The sequence below is a fragment of the Lycium barbarum genome, chromosome 7 (assembly GCF_019175385.1).
Source record: "Lycium barbarum isolate Lr01 chromosome 7, ASM1917538v2, whole genome shotgun sequence".
NCBI lineage: Eukaryota > Viridiplantae > Streptophyta > Magnoliopsida > Solanales > Solanaceae > Lycium > Lycium barbarum.
The window spans coordinates 101,109,997-101,117,791 of record NC_083343.1 but is presented as its reverse complement, the minus strand read 5'-3'; the positions used below and the strand labels follow the sequence as shown (position 1 = coordinate 101,117,791).

At 41.2% G+C, this 7,795-nt stretch overlaps 1 non-coding gene across 1 annotated transcript; it reads right to left on the bottom strand.

Annotated features, from left to right (window-relative positions):
- Nucleotides 1-2,614: 2,614 nt before the first annotated feature.
- LOC132604739 (small nucleolar RNA R71) lies at nucleotides 2,615-2,721 on the bottom strand. The gene has a single exon (XR_009568842.1). It is a non-coding gene; the product is annotated as a small nucleolar RNA R71 (small nucleolar RNA).
- Nucleotides 2,722-7,795: the final 5,074 nt, after the last annotated feature.

The window sequence follows — 7,795 nt, the reverse complement described above, 5'->3', positions numbered from 1 at the left end:
AGCATATGCTTAGTTTATGGAAGACATTGGACTCATCAACAACAACTACCTTCTTTCCTGACTATATGAATTATTCAACCCCATTAAGAATTGAAATAGTTTCAGTTTTTATAAATGAACTGCAAAATCCTTTGATTTATCAAAATAACATTTTAGAGGTTGGAATTAAGGCCTCAAACTCTTCCCATAAATCTTTAAGTCTAGAAAAATATGTTGATACTGAAGCAGTACCTTGGGTAAGAGTTGCTATTCTCTGTGCACATTGAAGGTTCTTAACCCATCCACCCTGTTGAATCTTTCATACAATTCTTCCCACACAACTTGTGCACTGGATGCATACATGATTCTACCTAAAAATTGTTTCACTACTGCACTCATAGTCCATGAAAGAACAATTGCATTCACTTTCCCATCGATTCCACAAAGATTCATGGAATTCTTCTTTACTATCAGTACCATCAACCAATCCTAATTTGCTTCTTCCTAACAATGATATACACATAGATCGATTCCGTACTGCATAATTCTCACTTTCAGACAATTGAAACGAAATAATTTGAATGCCACTTTGATCTGCAGGTGAAAGATAACGGGATGATGGTAGTCAATTTTAGTACCTTGATTTGTATGAGAACTTTGTGATGAATGATATTTGGCAAAAATAGCTGGATTTAGTGTCATTTGCACTTTACTTCTTAGCACTTTAATCGCAGCTTTTAAAGTAATTTGTTGTATATGAGCTTATGTTAATATGCTTGTATGAATAGGTACAACAAGGACCAATGGAGGGTATTCCGAGCAGTTTTTTATTGATTCCGAGGTTGTGCACGTTGGTTGAACGTTGGGAAGGAAGTTCCAGCACTTGAAGGCAGAATCTGACCACTGAAGGGTCTCATGTGCTGGCCATGCGTTGCACAGCCTGCGCACAAAAACCCCATCTCTGAATCTCAGACAGGCCATACGCTGGCCATGCGTCGCACAACCAAAACACAAAGGAGTTTATGCGCTGGCCATGTGACGCATAGCCAGAACACAAGCGGCGTCAGAATCCTATTTTTGATCGGGATTTTGCCCTAGCTTATAAATAGTCGTTTTAAACATTACAGAGGCGTCTTGGACGATTTTTGAGACTTGTATAACTCTTTCTAGGTTTCATTCCTCTTCTATTAATTTTCTTTACATTGAAACCCTATGCTATTCATGAATTCTAGCTTCCATTCTCGAATCATGTGTAACTAAACACCTAAATTTTGGGGTTGTGGTTTATCCATGAATATTGACGTTTGACAAGTATTTTAATCTTAGTATCTTGCTCGTATGCAATTGTTTCTTTAGTTCTGTGCTTAATTGCTTGATTTTCTGCGCAATAGTTGAGTTCTATTTACTAATTGATATACGTGCTTGGGAAAGACGTTGTTAGTTTAGAGACGGAGTAAAGAGATTGTGATATCTTTATCCCTAAAGTTAGGCTAGGATTTGTGACTAGGATTTGAATATACTTAGTTACCACAATCAATTACTTATCGTGCTTTTAGTGCGTTCTTGATAAGTCAAGACCATAGGAATACAGGAGGCGAATTATCTTGAATTGACGAGTAGTGTTTCGGAAGAATACTGTGAGATTAATAATCCGATTAATTAGCAATTGTGAATAGAATTACTAAGGTCGGATGCTCGAATGACTCAATAGGATTGGTGAACCAACCACGACCCTGGAATATCTCTAAAATTTTGATAAAATCAACTGTCAAAGACGTTCGTAGCACAATTCTAGTTTACATTGTTAGTTATGTAGTTTTCAACATTAAGTTACAAAACAAACAAAGCTTTTATTCATTACTTGCATAATCAGTAGCAATAGTTTATTTTCGTGAAAGTATTGGTCATAGGTCTCTGTGGGTTCGACATCCGATTTTATATAATCACTATATTACTTGTAAGACCACGTACACTTGCATGTGCATTTGGACGCAACAATTTTTTGGTGCCGTTGCCAGGGACTTAAAAAATCAATTATTTTTGCCAGAGTAAATTTTATTGCTTTATTTATCCAAGTATTAATGTCTTGATCTTAGTTGCTTCTTGATTGCAGGTACTTTACTCGAATGCGAAGAAGTACGAGTCAAAACAATCTTGAGGAATTTGATCCTGAGCCTGAACGTACTTTCAATCAGCGCAGGAGAGACTTGAATTTATTGCAGAATCCGCAGGCTTTGGCAGTATTACCTGTGATCATGGGTAATAATCCACTAGCGAAAGTGCGAGAGGTCGTAGTGCCTCGTGTGGTAGATGTATCTTTAAGCATTGTCAAGCCTGCCATCGAAGGTCATTTTGAGCTAAAACATCCAATGATTCAGCTACTTCACTCAGTGGGCAAATCACGGGAATGTCATATGAGGATACTCAATGTCACATCCATACTTTTCTGCAGATTGTTGATACTTTTGCTACTGGAAGGGTCACTAAAGAATATGTGTGGCTGACACTGTTCCCCTTTTCTCTATTGGGGAATGCAAGTAACTGGTTATTAGCATAGCCCGCAAATTCTATCACTTCATAGGATGATTTGGCGATGAAATTCTTGACAAGGTTTTTCCCACCAACAAAGACGGCTCGACTCCGAAGAGAGATCATGTCATTCAGGTAGAAAAGTGGGGAAAATTTGTATCAAGCATGGGAGAGGTTCAAAGGTCTTCTCAGAGATTGTCCTCACCACCATCAGACAAATGAAGTTCTAGCACAAACATTTATTGAAAGTCTGGATTCCCAACATAAGTCATCACTAGACACTGCTGCAGGAGAGCAGGCTCTTGATCTGTGCTATGAAGAATTATTCACATTATTGAACAGGTTTACTCAGAGCACTCCAGACTGGTAGGATGACACAACTAGTAGTTCAGTTACGAAGGCATCAGGTGTTTTTGAAGTGGATAATTTTACGAGATTGTTAGCACAAGTCATACGCGCTGAAATCAAGAAGTTAACTGGTGTGCAAGTTCAACCACAGGTGCATACAGAGCAACAAGCCATCATCTTTTGTGATATTTGTGGAGAAAGTCACACCAGTGATGAATGCCCTGCAAATCCAGCATCCATATACTTTGTGGGTAATGCAGGAAAGGGGCGAGGAAACAACAATCAATACGGGTGGAGTGACAATCAAGAAAATCAGAAACAAAACTATTAGCACACACCTATTCCTCAAGCTCCCACGAACAGTATGGAAGAGGTGATGAAAAAAGATGATGATCGATATGTAGAATATGATGACAGACCAGCAAAAGTTGATAGCAGATAATCAGAATCGCGATTTGGCGGTGCAAAATTTGGAGAGGCAGATGGGATAGATAGCTGGTGCAAAAAATACTAGTCCACCTGGAGGACTTCCAAGTGATACGGATGTGAATCCCAAGCATTAGAATGTTGTGACTCTTCGAAATGGGAGAGAACTAGAGGAAGTGGCTCCAAAGAAAAATAGCCGAGTAGAAGCTGAAAAAGAGCAGGTAGCCGAAGAGATGAGTGAAAAAGAGAGGTTAGTCGAGACACCAGTGGAAAAGCAGTCACAGCCTATGGTTGCAAAGCCACCACCTCCATTCCCTCAACGTTTGGCAAGACAGAAAGAAGAGGCTACTTACAAGAAGTTTCTTGATTTGCTTAAGCAAGTACACATGAACGTCCCGTTGGTTGATATGCTGCAAGGTATTCCAAAGTATGCTAAGTACATCAAAGATACTGTTGCAAACAAGAGCTGATTCACAGAGTATACAACGGTTGCACTTACTAAGGAATGCACTTCTCGTATTCAAAATAGGTTGCCCACTAAATTGAAGGGTCCCGGAAGTTTCACGATTAAGATTTCTATTGGGAAGCAGGTTGTTGCTCGAGCACTATGTGATCTAGGTGCAAGTATAAATTTGATGCCTTCATCTATCTTCAGGAAGCTAGGTTTGGGAGTGCCCAGATCAACCACTATAGTTCTTCAGCTGGCAGACAGATCGTTAGCAAGACCCGAAGGCATTATTGAAGATATATTGGTACAGGTAGGGTCGTTGATAATTCCTGCAGACTTCGTGATTTTGGACTTCGAGCCAGATTCGAAAGTCCCATTTATTTTGGGGCGTCCATTCTTGGCCACATGGAGATCACTTTTTGATGTAGTTATTGGGCAGCTCACCATGAGAGTGGATGACAACGTTGAAGTCTTCAATGTATAAAAAGCTCTGAAAATGCCTACAATCTATGAGGAGCTCTTCGCCATTACTGGTCTGAATGACGATACACGAAGGCCACTCATCACTTCTTATGATCCATTGGAGAGAGCCCTAGTGGGTGATGATATTTTTGGTGACTCGGCGGCGTTTGAGATGGTGCATATTCTGGATATGGCGAGCATTTATATTCGTGAAGGCGAGTTTGAGCCTTTAGATAGAAAAATAGGAGTAACTCCGAAGTTATCAATTGAAGAGTCTCCGAAGTTAGATTTGAAGCCCTTGCCTGCACATATTAAATATGCTTTCTTAGGCGAGGGTAATACCTTGCCAGTGATATTAGCAGCAGAGTTGACCGCCGAAGAGGTCAGTGTTTGTCTGGAAGTATTGAAGTCCCACAAAAGGGCATTGGGGTGGTAGATATCTGATATTCAGGGAATTAGCCCCGCGCTATGCATGCACAAGATACTCATGGAGGATGATCATAAGCCTAGCACACAACATCAACGGAGACTACATCCTGTGATGAAGGAGGTTGTCAAGAAAGAGGTAATCAAGTAGTTAGATTCCAGCATTATTTTTCCTATTTCGGACAGCAAGTGGGTGAGCCCGGTGCAATGTATCCTGAAGAAAGGAGGGATGACCGTTGTGACAAATGATAAAAATGAGCTCATTCCCACTAGAACAATCATTAGATGGAGAATTTGCATGGATTATCGCAAGTTGAACAAGGCAACCAGAAAGGATCACTATCCTATTCCCTTCATTAATCAAATGCTAGACAGGTTAGCCGGGCAAGAGTTTTATTGTTTTCTAGATGGCTATTCTGGTTACAATCAAATATCTATTGCTCCGGAGGATCAGGAGAAGACCACGTTTACATGCCCATATGGTACGTATGCCTTCAAACGCATGTCGTTTGGGTTGTGTAATGCACCCGCGACTTTCCAAAGGTGTATGATGGCTATCTTCTCAGAGATGGTTGATGATTTCGTAGAAGTGTTCATGGATGATTTCTCTATATCCAGGAAGTCTTTTGAGGTGTGTTTGAAGAATCTAGACCGAGTACTTGCAAGATGTGAAGAGACTAACCTGGTCTTGAATTGGGAGAAATGTCACTTTATGGTCCGAGCCGGGCAAGAGTTTTATTGTTTTCTAGATGGCTATTCTGGCTACAATCAAATAGCTATTGCTCCGGAGGATCAGGAGAAGATCATGTTTATATGCCCATATGGTACATATGCCTTCAAACGCATGCCATTTGGGTTGTGTAATGCACCCACGACTTTCCAAAGGTGTATGTTGGCTATCTTCTCAGAGATGATTGAGGATTTCGTAGAAGTGTTCATGCATGATTTCTCTGTATTCGGGAACTCTTTTGAGGTGTGTTTGAAGAATCTAGACTGAGTACTTGCAAGATGTGAAGAGACTAACCTGGTCTTAAATTGGGAAAAATGTCACTTTATGGTCCGAGAAGGCATCGTCCTTGGGCACAAGGTTTCAAAGAGAGGGCTGGAGGTTGATCGTGCTAAAGTGGAAGTCATTGAGAAGTTGCCAACCCCCGTGTCAGTAAAGGGTATGGGCAGTTTCCTCGGGCATGCAGGATTCTATAGACGCTTCATAGAGGATTTTTCGAGGATCTCTAGTCCAATGTGTAGGTTACTTGAAAAGAAGGTGAAATTCCTATTTGATGATGCGTGTATCAAGGCCTTTGAAGGTCTAAAGAAGAGATTGGTAACTACACCAATAATCATTGCACTTGACTGGAACTTGCCATTTGAATTGATGTGTGATGCAAGCGATAATGTTGTGGGTGTTGTGTTGGGTCAGATACGAAAGAAAGTTTTTCATTCTATCTACTATGCTAGCAAGATGTTAGACGCTGCCCAAATCAATTACACTGTAACAGAGAAGGAGCTGCTAGCTATGGTTTATGCGTTTGATAAGTTTCTATCCTATCTTGTTGGGACACATGTTATTGTCTATACAGACCATGCAGCCATTCGCTACTTGTTCAGTAAGAAGGATGCTAAACCCAGGTTGATTCGGTGGATTCTCCTTTTGCAAGAATTTGATATTGAAATTAAAGATCGTAAGGGAGCTGAGAACTAAGTCGCAGACCACTTGTCTAGATTAGACAACCATAATCATTTTGTGGAGGATGTCCAAATTCGAGAGTCGTTCCCTGATAAGCAATTGTTTGCTATTCTGCTGCCGAAGTCTCATGGTATGCTGATATTATGAACTTGATAGTAAGTGGGGTATACCCTTCAAAATCCACCTCACAATAGAGAAAGAAGTTGTATCATGATTCTCGGTTTTACATATGGGATGAGTCATATTTATTCAAGCAAGGGATTGATCAGTTATTGCGGACATGCATTCCACAGACCGAGGTGAGTCAAGTGTTGGAGAGCTGTCATTCTTCCCCATACGGGGGGAACTTTCAAGGTGACCGTACTGCGGCTAAGGTATTACAATCTGGCCTCTATTGGCCAACTATTTTCAAAGATGCTAATGCATTTACTAGAAGTTGCGACAGATGTCAACGAATGGGAAACATCTCTAGGAGGCACGAGATGCCTTTGACAAACATATTGGAGGTGGAGATATTTGATGTATGGGGCATTGATTTTATGGGTCCCTTCCCACCATCCTTCGGTAACAAGTACATTCTGCTTGCTGTCGATTATGTTTCAAAATGGGTAGAGGCAGTCCCTCTTCCAACCAATGATGCGAAGGTGGTGCTGAATTTTGTACGAAAGAACATATTCGCAAGGTTTGGAACCCCACGGGCGATGATTAGTGATGGGGGTGCTCACTTCTACAACAGTTTGTTGAAGAACCTTCTGGCGAAATATAGGGTGAAGCATAAGGTTTCTACAGCTTACCACCAACAGACATGCAGACAGGTAGAGGTCTCAAATAGAGAAGTGAAGCAAATCTTAGAGAAAACTGTGAATGGTCAGAGGAAGGATTGGGCAATAAAGTTGGATAACGCCTTGTGGGCGTATCACACAGCATATAAAACCCCTATCGGAGCTTCTCCTTACAGGTTAGTTTATGGTAAAGCGTGCTACCTGCCGGTTGAATTAGAGCATAAAGCATATTGAGCAACTAAAAAGCTCAATCTTCATATGAACCTGGCGGGAGAGAAGAGGCTGCTCCAATTGCACGAGCTTGATGAATTCAGACTGGGGGTGGATGAGAATGCAAAGCTGTAGAAGGAGAAGACTAAGAGATGGCACGACAAGTATATTCAACACCGTGAATTCGCGCCAGGGCAGCAGGTACTACTTTTCAACTCTAGGTTGCAGTTGTTTCCGGGAAAGCTTAAGTCCCGTTGGTCTGGACCGTTTATAGTGACGAGAATCACACCCCATGGTGTTGTGGAAATAGAAACTATGGATGGGGGGCGCAAGTTCCTGGTAAATGGACAGCGTCTCAAGCGATATTGGGGTGGTGCTTTTGACAAGGAGAAGGAGCAAGTGTTCCTTGATGATGAATAGGGAAAGATCTGCGTCGTACCGCGACTTTAACTCAAGCGCTTCTCCGGAGGCAACCCGAGTTTGTAATGTAACAATTCT